Below are 11,237 nucleotides of genomic sequence, written 5' to 3' on the forward strand. Positions count from 1 at the left end.
GGGCCTGGTCATTGGCAAAACAGTCATATGGTTTAGTGTTAAGGAGTCCTGTGAGGAGCAAAGGGTTGGACTTGATGGGTCCCTTCCAACTTGAGATATAAAGAACAAATGCAGAAATTATAATAGACGTTGCCATCTAGTCTTGGCTAGAAACCTGTTTAAAATGTGTCTCCCAGCTGGCTACTGAATGGAGTATATTTACTGCAAAGTTGGGTACTTCTAGTCAGGCTTTTTTCCTGCTTTTCCTGTTAACCTGCTGGATGTCCTGTTTTCATCCTTTTCCTTCCTCTCTAGCAAAAGGTGGGATTTGTAGATGTCACGCCAGTTCAACACCTCTTGCTATTCTGAAACAGAAGGAGCTTGGTGTTTAAGCTGGCATATATTAGAAAGACTCTGGACATGAATATTCATCAGTTTTTCAAAAGTGACTTAATAAGGTTACCACATTTAGTGGGTGCACTGACTGCCAGAATTGGATTCCTGATCTTCCAAGGAGGCTGCTAGGAAGTGCAGAAAACAAACCTTGCTATAAACAAGCAAGAGTAAACTTCATTGTGTGAATCTTTTGAGTCTGGTCTACTTTTGCGAGTCATTAAATGAGCTTACCCTTTATTTTCCCCTCATAGGTCCTCTAGCTTCCAGTGCTCTAAGTAACAACCCATTCTTTAATTGAATTTTAATAAAACATGGCATTGTATCTGAAAGTTAGTTGAAAGTTTATCTGAAACCACAGTCTGTTAAACTTTTTCACATTGAATAAAATTTTAAGAAGATAACATACTCAGTATTTTTGGGTTTTCCTAGTGAGTTCATCTCTGACCAGAGAGGAAAATTATTTCACTTAAAAAAATAGTTTGCTCAAAGATTTGTGTTTAACTTTCAAAGTTGTCCTTCCTAGCAGTGGGAGCACTTAAATCTCGTGCCATGCTCAATGCTTACAGGCCATGAAGCATGTTGGCTGATAACAGAATCATATTCAGATGTCTGAACTTTGAAAATCTCAGTAAAACTTTAAGCATAGAGTGTTCTGTTTTTCCACTTAAATGGACTTTGGTAATACATTGAGGACCAATGCTTGCTGAAGAGATAGCAATGACTTTCAAAGGGGAAATGTGCTGAGTGAAGAGCAGGCTTGCAGTCGTTATTATTAAAGTACTTTCTCAACAGAGCTACCTCTGGTGTCAAATTTAAAAAATGGTTGGTTTGCAGCTATAGTGAATCCTGTTGCCTTGTCTGTATATGGTGTGCATAAGCCTTAAGAACACCCCAGCCAGTCATTATCTAACCTGTAACTGTCTGGAGCGCGTCCCAGAAACACATGCTACCCCTTCACACAGAAACAAATGCTAGGTTTTTGCCTCCACTATTGTTCATTAATTCTTTTTAAGACTTAACTGTGTTATAAATTTTTTTGGTTTTGCCATAGATGGTATTATATCTACCATACCAAAAATAGTAAGTTTATGGCTGTGACTCAATTGAATTCCAACAGAATTTGTAATAATTTGGTCTTTAAGCAATGGTTCTGTGGTGGTTGTCCTCTCTTGCAGTTGGAGTGTAGTAGCACTGGATGTGTAGCACTGATGATCTTTTATAAACTCTTACAAACTCCATTCTTCTTGCAGTAGAACTTGCTGACTGCATTCAGCCTGAAAGTGCCACTGTAGATGACAATGGTTTCCTACTCACAGCCCTTGTAACTTTGCACCTTGTCAGCTCCACCCGTGGTAATTCTGTTCTGCACAAATGCAGCCCTACACTGAGCTTCTGCAACATGAAACCTACCACCCTGAAAGGTTCTCACTGTGGAAAGTAGCTCTGGCCTCCTTTTATTGAGGGTGACCCATGGACAATACTGATCAAGAAAGGGAATTGAGTGTGCAGTTTCAAAGCATTTCCTCATAGCCTGCATCCAAAGATGCTGACAATGTAAATCATGTTGAGGAAGGCCAGGCCACAAAGCTCTTTTCCTGCTTGAATGAGCTCTCTGTCCAGGAATACCTATGTCTCATCTCTTACAAAATTTGCTGCAATGTAGTTTTTGTAAGAGCTGTGTAACTTAACATTTACTTTTGTGCTCTTCTACTCTGCCTGTTGCTATTTTAATTTATATGGAAACCAGAAATTCCTCAGTATCCAGCTTCAATCTATTCTGATCTGTTCTCTATAGTCTATAATTAGTATGAATTTAGGACAGGCTGTTCAACCATTTCAAACATTGCTGCTTCATTTACAGTAGACATGATCACATTGTAACTTTCTGTGGCCATTGCAAGCTTCATCAACTGTTGTGGAATGATTTGTGTTAGCCACAGTTTGTAAAACAAGAGGTTCATAATGATTACAATGTCTGCACAATCACTGGTGGCATTTGTGTTAACCACTAGCTTCTAGAATCTATTGCCTAAGACTGTCATGATGTAGCTAACTTATTTTGGAAGTCCTACCTATTTTGTTTTGAACTCATTATTGTGAATGTCACCTGTCCTCTGAAGCTTAACTGTGGAAGGAGTTTCCTATATCTAAAGGTGGATGATCCCAGCAGAACAGAACTGGATGCTGCAGAACATGTTCATTCCTTTGTCTGATGTAGGTGAAGGAGGAAGAACAATCCAGAGGACATCTCTGCTTTTTACATCCTTTTCCTTCACCTCCCTTAAGTGCAGCTTGGCTGTTGAGAACTGGAAAGGGGTAGACACTGAATGGCTCCAAAACTCTGCTCTAAGCAGCCAATGATGAACCATCAATATAAATTGCTAGTCTCTGACTTTTTCCTTCTGGAAGCCCATCCTGATCCCAGTTTACTCTAAGAAGCAGTTGATTCATGGCAGGGTATCCAGCAGGGTCTCTTGTGCAGCCAGTGTACTGACTAATTAATTCTTTGTTTAAAATAGTGATCAGTCAAGGGTCAAAACCCAAACTCCAGGGATGAGACCAATTCAAATTGCAGCCAGGGTACTGACTAATTAATTCTGCTTTGTTTAAAATAGTGATCAGTCAAGGGTCAAAACCCAAACTCCAGGGATGAGACCAATTCAAATTCCATGTTGTTTGGCTCACTTCCTAGACCAGATGTGTGCATCTGGATTAGAAATGGTGATTTTTGTTATTTGCAAGTAACAATTTTGTTTTGTGCTTTGAAGAATTAAGTCATATTGGAGTAATTTTTCATGTTTTGGGATGAGGAAGGATGACCTCACTGAAAAATCAAATTATGATTTTACTGCTGAGAAAGCTTAAAATGTGAGGTTTTCTTCCCCTTTTCTGTCTGCATAGAGGGAAAAATCAATCATAAGTGGGAATTCGAGGTTTTTACTGATTAACGCTCGGACTGTGTGTGAAGGAAACTAAGTGGCCCAAGATATTTCAATATTTGTCTAGAACTTCTGAAAAATACCACTTTTGGTGAACAAAAATTGTAGTGCAAACATAAGCCTAACTTCTGTAACTTATTAAGTTACCATCCTTGGGAAGAGCTTAATGACTACACGTTGACTCCCTGTATAGGAACAGTGCTGACTCTGAACATCTCACTGTGGCTTCACAATTCCCTGCCTGTCACTGAAGCTGCAGGAGCTGACTGTGAGCATGCTGTTATCCTATCCCCACCGTGGGATACAAAATGTGTGTAACATCAGAAAGAGCTATTTAAAACTCTGTAATTAGATGGGCAGGAATTCATTATGTGTAGCTGAAGGACAGTACCACCATAGGCTGCTGCTAAGTTGATTACTTCTATCAGTTTATCCATACTTTTATATCTCCTGAGGAAGTTTGCTTCCTTGTTTCTACTAGTCATTTTGGTGCTAAACAACTATTTTAGTTGTGTTTAACTGCAGTTTTCTTTTGGCCAAAAGTTCCCCTTTTAGGCTTTGATTTTGAAAATTATTCTAACCAACTAGAGTTCTGAGTGTAATTCTTTTTCATCATTGGCTTGCTTTTTAGACTTTACTCAGTTGTTAAACTCTTTTCACTGTCAATATAAAAAGACTTTATAGGAGGAATTCAATGCTTGCTATGTTTGTGATGAAAGGGATTGGAAAAAAAAGTATTCTGTCAGTGCTCTTTCCTTTTTATAGTTGTTGGGTTTATTTATGGTTTACTTAGTGAATTACTGAGTATACATTCTGAGATGTGTCTGATTGTCTTCATAAATGCTTAATGTTCATATGTGACTTTGTTCTGGAAAGGAGGATATTTTCTTCTAAAGGAATCTATTTTTTTCTTCATCAGTTTGTACTCTTTCTACGTAAGGGTTTTGTTCACATCTTCCTGTAAGGACAGGGCTGTGTCCTGAAAAGGAAATTCTTTCCTTCTCTCTTTTCTTTTTAAAATTCTATAAGCAGCCACATAGCTTTCAGCTACAAGGAGTCTTTAATATGTCCCATTGCTGGATGTGTATCTTAAAGATGAGAACGGTCACTTATTTCATGTGGTTTCATCTGAGTAACTTCCTCAAGTATGCAGTTTATGCTTTTTCACTTAACAATTTAAAAAAAAAAAGGCAGTGGTAGGGAAGAAACCAATCTGTTTTGGAACAGTTAAACACATGTTCTGATGTGAGAAACTGGTGAAATCTTCCACCCTTCTAGGTATTTTGGAAGTAAATAATTGATCTTATCTAAGCATGAAACTTCATATTGGAATATATAATTTGAAAGGCACAGAGATCTTGTTTGGGGAGAGAAGAAGAGTGTGGTTGGGTGGTTTTTTTTAACAGCTTCAGTTACTTTTAGAGTGCAGACATAGCTACATCGACCATTTCCAGAATAATCAAGTGCTTATGATTAAATGATGGGGACTGCTCAAACTCAGCATTGAGACTGCTGGTATATATGATCAATTTTAACAGACAAGGCTGCTACATAGTTCCCGTTGAGGTGTTGGCTGTCTATATGTTATGGTTTGCTGTTCATAAGCATCAGCAGGATGTGCTGTGTTGGTGGCTGTAATAAATGCATTTAATCTGCAATTTTCAAAAGCTCCATACCCGTTTTCACTCAGCACTTGAATGGAATTAAACGTCTTCATAGTGAAAGTAATCAAACATTGACTTTCCTGATGATAATATTTCTGTGCAATATATGTGAAAATACTATACTGAAACATATATTAGGTTCATCTTCCTAACTTGAATCCCAAAAAGTTTTGAACTTTTCCAAAATAAGTACACAATATAGTAAAATCTATACCAAAATGATTGTTCACTCTAATCTGAGGAGCCCAGCCTCTTACAATTCACCTCCATTGGCCTCTACCATTAAATTAGTAATTTTACTTCTTTAAGTATTGATCATATTGCAGATATTAGGAGGGGAAACCACAAGCCCCGAGCTGACAGCTGTCTGCTCCATCTCTGTGTAGTAGTCTGAGCAGTCTACCAGGCAACCATGTAGGTAATAAGGTTTAGGGCTTTCTGTAATCTCATGTTAGTCCCTGTCTTCTCCAAATGCACTGGGCCTCCTTTCTTAATCGGTGTATATTGAAAAAGTAACGTGTCTACAGTGTGCTCAGCTGCTTGAGCCAGCCTGACTTCCATCCAGCCAAATTTCAGAGAAATCTGTGGGCAATGGAGATTTGTGTCATTACAGTGGACATGGGCCCTCAGGTGAACTGTTGCCTCTGTGAGCAAATATCACCTTTTTATTCCCACATCAAGCAGCTTCCCACCTTAGCCACTGCATTTCCTAGTCCCCGTGTGTGTGCACAGATCATACATTTAGGCTGGAGAGGGGTTTCTATGTGGCCCCTCTGGCAGCCACAGTCGCCACGGTCCGGTGCCTCTGCGTGGCACTGGTTCTGCTGCCCCACAGGAACCCCAGGTGACAAGAGCTGTCTTGCCCTGGGCACCTGTAGTTGATACATGGTTCCCACTGCTGGGACTTTTCTTACTTCTTCTGGAGCGCCAAAGAACTGAGCAAGAGTTTTATGTCTTTTTAAACCCCTCCCTATTCCTGCATCTCCACATTGTTTGCAATGTTCTTTAAACAAAAAGGGACAGACTGTGACCTCGGCTAATGAATAAATCAGCTCCATCTGTCCACCCAGAGATAGCCTCATAGCACTGGAGGGCTGGAGGGCATATTTGTACTGTGCAGCGTGGTTAAAAATACCTAAGCAAGTCAGTCTGGTGTGTTCACACAGTGCTACACAGTGCTGCTGGCCTGGTGCTGGGCCAGGATGTGGGCAACGGTGGCTTTGAGTAGGACTGGTTTGCTTTGAGAGGGAATCACTGGTGGCTACGTGGAGCAGCTTTTGTGTCCTCGCATGATGCTGCATTGCTCAGTGTGCTGCGTCTGCTCATGCATTAAGTGGGCACAAAGCTGAGCACTGAGTACTCAAGACACACTGTTCTACCCAAAGGCTTACTAAGTGTCTGCTTCTACCACGTGTGGTCTTTTTTTGAAGGGTTAAGAAATACAGACAAGAGCACAATCTTCCAAACTTTTGCAACAGCTCTGAAACTGCACCCCTGTAAACTCTGGCAAAGGTCTTTGGCCTCACTCAGGTGACAGGAGTTAGGCTACCTGGCTGGGTTTCCTTAAAGGGTTTTGAAGAAATGTGCCATCTGAGTTCTTGCTGAAGGTTTGTATCATCTACTGTTTTGCCCGTGTTAGAAAGAGTTGGACTGGTGTTGTGGTAATTGGGCTCTGATTCTCAGCATAAGCAAAGATTTCAGATCTTATAGTTTGTTGCCACGAAAAGGGAGCTCTCTCACCCATCCTCACACTTGCACCAGCAGCTTGTGCTAGAAGCAGGACTTGCTGGACTCCCGATCCCTCGGCTTAATTCAACACAACAATAACCACGCAAAAGCCCCATCCCCCCCAACCTCCCACTGGGTGTTTTCTTGCTGTTAGTCATCTGAACAGTCTCACAGAAGCTTTCTAGCATCACACATGGCTTAAAGAAGGGTGCAGGACTGCACAGTGAGAAGGGGAGAAAGAAAGAAGTGGTCTCCCCTTCCAGGAGCAGTGAAGCTTGAGCTCAAAGAACAGAGTTGAGGTGCTTTTCCCCATGACCACAGTCATCCACATTTCTTGTGTTGTGCCTTGCTGAAATAGTTCATATTGAGATGCTTCGTTTCCATCTCATATTTTTAATATAACATACTCCTATTTCTATTTCCCAATTTCCAGTCTTTTTTCTCATGGTGTCTCTTTGTTGCAGCATTCTGTGCTATGGTGAAATAATTGACACAGATGTCCTGTTAGTGGGGGATCAGAGGGGTATTTGGTGTGGAATTTGGCTTTGAGTTTCCAGAGAGCCCTTTGGCAGACATGCTCCATCAGATTGGCTTCTTCTGTTCATCCCCAGCGTGATCTTTTGACAGCTCATTTACTACTTTGACCCCAAATATGCAAAACTTCATTCCTTGTTTGTTTCAATTCACTGTAGTTTATTTTTAGTTCAAGGACATGCAGGTCCTGACACAGAAAGCAACTTCCATCATTTTTCTTGCAAATTGTTTTGCTTGAGCTATGTACATGATGAGGGAGAAGAAAAAAAAACCCCCCCAGATTCCCTGTGTCCCTTGAGAAGGAACTTTGCCAATGATTTCAATAGGAGAAAGAGCAGGCAGCAAAAGTCAGTGAAAAATAGGTTTTAAGAATGTGCTTCTCTCTGCCAGTGAGTGGCCCTGCTTAGTAGCTGGCTGGTACCTACATACTTCTTGTACAGAATGTATACATCGGTATATGGAAAAGCAAATTCTCAGAGGTTTTCAGTTTTTTTGTTGAACAGTGAGATAAATAGCTTGCCCTCCAAATATGTGTGTAGATATAAATAATTTTTGAAATATAAATGAGATTGTGGCCTTTTTTGCATAGCTATTGAAAGAACATGTTTTCTACATATTGTTCTATAAGTGGCATTGAAAATGATACTTGTTAACTCTTATAATTGAGCAAAGAATTTCTTTGTTCAGTAATTCATTTTTTATATATGTGCATATACATACGCACACATGCATGTTTGTGATTTATCTACAACTGGCAGATGAGGATTGCCACACACGTTACTAAAATAACATGATTTCTTATTAGAGAAATTATTTAAAATGACAGGAACATGGATTCAGGACCAGGCTCTTATTGGCTCTGTGTACAAGCCATGGAAACATATTTACCTTAAAAATACGTGCAACAGATTTGTTTCCTACTTAGTGTATCATGGCACAGCTTGCTTACTATCTGCCCCCAGATGAAGTGGTGAATGGATGCTTTATTCCTATACAAGTTGAGTCATTTGGCTTCAAAGGCCTCCTTTAACTTAAAATTTCTAAGAGTATTTGTTAGAGAATTCTTCTGGGGACTTGATCAAGGCCTGGCCCAGGCTGCCCAGGGCAGTGGCTGAATCACCATCCCTGGGTGAGTTTGAAAGTCATGTGGATGTGGTGCTGTGGTTTAGCAGTGGGTGTGGTGGGGTGAGGTGAACAGTCAGGCTCCAGGATCTCGGGGGTCTTTTCCAACCAAACTGATTCTATGGTTCTATAATTATTACCTCAACATTTAAAAATTTTCTGACATATTTTGCTTCTAGTTGACATAAGAGATCTCTGCCCATACAATTCTGCTATGGAGCTGATGCATCTGTGCCCATATTTCTAGCACCGCCCATCTTCTGACCTGTGCACAGCAAGAAATACAAGTTTCTATGTTTAAAATGCTGCAGGAGCCAAATTCAATATGCAGGAGCTCATTCTAGCTGTTGAATGGGGAACGTACTTCTAAAACTGATGAATGGTGTGCATGTGTCTCAAGTTAGAACATGCCTTGCAAATATTAAATGGGACAGTGATTCTAGTGGTGGAAGCTGCAGATACACATCAAGGAACTTTTTTAACCATCTAATCCTTTTCATAATTATTTGTCATTACAAATGTTCTTTCAGTTAAAAATGAATTGAAAGTTAGCTTTTGGATTTTCAAACAGTTTGGAAGCTTTCTGTTTGTGTTTTCTGCAGATTTAATGTTAGCAAATGTACAAAAAATGTTACTGCACAGATATTTTTTTTAAAACATTAGATGGAATGAGTCCACATAAAGGCACTTTTAAAAAGGAATTCCTCTCATATTTCTTTGGTTTTGTCTCCAGAGTGTTATTAGAGACTTCAAGGAGGAGCAAAACATTCTGTTCTTTCTCCACATTTCAAACCATGGGGAAAAAAAAAAAACTATGTGAAATCAACTTATGCTCCTAATGCTGCCGTGCTTCAGAGACACCAGAGCTGTTTCTGAGCACTGTTAAAATCTCTGGAAATTCCCAATGTCTGACCAGGCATGAACTTTTTAGACACTTGTTCTGTTAAATTTAATTCCTTGAAGGATGCAGTTAAAGTATGATCTGGCTGAGGAGCCCCAGGCTGCTGCTCACAGCCCCCCCCCAAACCAGCCTCGGGCGGCTGCGGTCACAGCCACCATGTCTGAGATCACTGCGAGAATTCCGAGCACTGTTCTGCTCTAGTGTTTAATGAGAGCAGGGTTGCACTATCCACATCATGAATGTGATAAGTAGGGTGCCCTTCTTTATTATTCATCTTCATAATTCTCACTGTTGGCTTATAGGTTTCATGTTATAAAAAAATTGTGTCTAGCTCAATTTAATCTATATGCCTTTTTCAGATCACGTCTGTGAATTTGCAAAATAAGAAATACATCATGCTAATGATTTTCATATCCCCCAAGTAGAATACTAATTATGTTTTATCACCAAGAAGAATAATTGCATACATTAAGACCTATCTCAGTTTTACATGTTTTTCCCAAAATTATTTCTGTCTTTTCTGCTCCTGACACTTCCAACAAGAGTAAACAGAAGGGAGAAATAACTTAGCACAGCAGCTGCATACCGTCTTTCTTTGTTTTTTTTTCTTATTTTATGGTATTCAGAGCAACTGTGGTTGGGGTTTAATGTGCTGAGCAGGATGGGACGTGGTTACAGCAGGAACCCAAGAGTTAAAACAAGTGGCAGATGTCTCAAAGCTTTAAACTGACACTTCACAGGTTATTTTTCAAAGTACATCCTTCTGCACGCTGTATAAACCAGACAGTAGAATGCAGGTTGTGGCTTTTGGCCGCTTTGGAGGAGGAGGAGTTTGGTTAATCCCTGGTGACCATAATTATTTTTATTTTCCCAAATCAGTTTATTTCAAGGTGAATGGTAAGAGATGTTTAGAATCAGATGGTTAACAATGATTTGGGGGTGCTCTGCTAGGCTATAAATCTCTTGGAGACCACGTACCACTGTATCAGTTGCAGCCCCGTGTAAGCAGAGAAGACAAGAGCTCAGACTTACGTTTGACAGTGCTGCGTGACTCCTGGAACCCAGCTGACTCTGAACCCCAGCCCAGGGCTTCGCACTCGCGCTCCTCCCCTTGCCCATGCCTGGCACTCGTGCTCGCAGCTCCTCTGCTCCTTTCTGCCAGCCAGCACATCTTCCAGAGCCCCACGCTGCGCTTGCGCCCGTCCTCCAGGGTCTGGTATACCCAGTTGGGCGTAAAGGCGGCGGCGTTGTTGAGAATAAGTGAGACCAGAGCTACCAACACCGCTGTGGCTACCAGTTTCTGGACAGTCATATCTGACTGTCAGCTTGCTGCCAGTCTCTATGTGCAGAAGACACGAGGTCTCAGTCAGCTGCAGCACATTGAAATGGAACTTGAAACAGAGGCAGCTTCGCTGGGATGTTACGAATGGCTAGAGGACATCACCGCTCATTCTCAAAGTCCAGTCCAGGGGTGTTTCGGATCAGGGAAATGAGAGGTTTGCGAGGTAGGTAGGAGAATTCCATAAAATAAGAACACAAAGAAGATTTTTTAGGTTCTTCCCAGCTTTGGCTTATCCACCTTCTTGCACTTTGATAAGTAATGCCAGTCCTGTGATGAACTGAATGATAGGGAGGTCCATTCCTTGTGAGACAAGGTAAATCCAGAAAGAATCCAGCCTCAAGGCTGGCGAGCCTGAGCTGCTGCTGGGGCAGAGGCAGGGAGACTCGCCAGCAGCGTGTATCGAGTGTGCTGGATCCTCTGGGTCAACCAGCACTGCTCCAAAAGCCCTTTAGGTGCAAACTTCAGAATATCCCACAGCCCGTGACAAATGTCATTCTCTCAAAGCCAAGCCGAGCTGGAGGTGAGTGCTGTCATCCCAAATGAGCTCTGCAAGTTGCGAGTATCTCCAGGAGTTCTCTGTGCCGTGTCCCTCTGCCGAGATCCGAGCTGCGAGTGCAGGGACTGGAGAGCAG

General features: G+C 41.2%; 1 pseudogene; it reads right to left on the reverse strand.

The window, feature by feature from the left end:
• Positions 1-10,248: 10,248 nt before the first annotated feature.
• LOC103781041 lies at positions 10,249-10,575 on the reverse strand (annotated as a pseudogene).
• Positions 10,576-11,237: the final 662 nt, after the last annotated feature.

The sequence above is a fragment of the Merops nubicus genome, unplaced genomic scaffold, assembly GCF_000691845.1.
Source record: "Merops nubicus isolate BGI_N331 unplaced genomic scaffold, ASM69184v1 scaffold20320, whole genome shotgun sequence".
Lineage (NCBI taxonomy): Eukaryota > Metazoa > Chordata > Aves > Coraciiformes > Meropidae > Merops > Merops nubicus.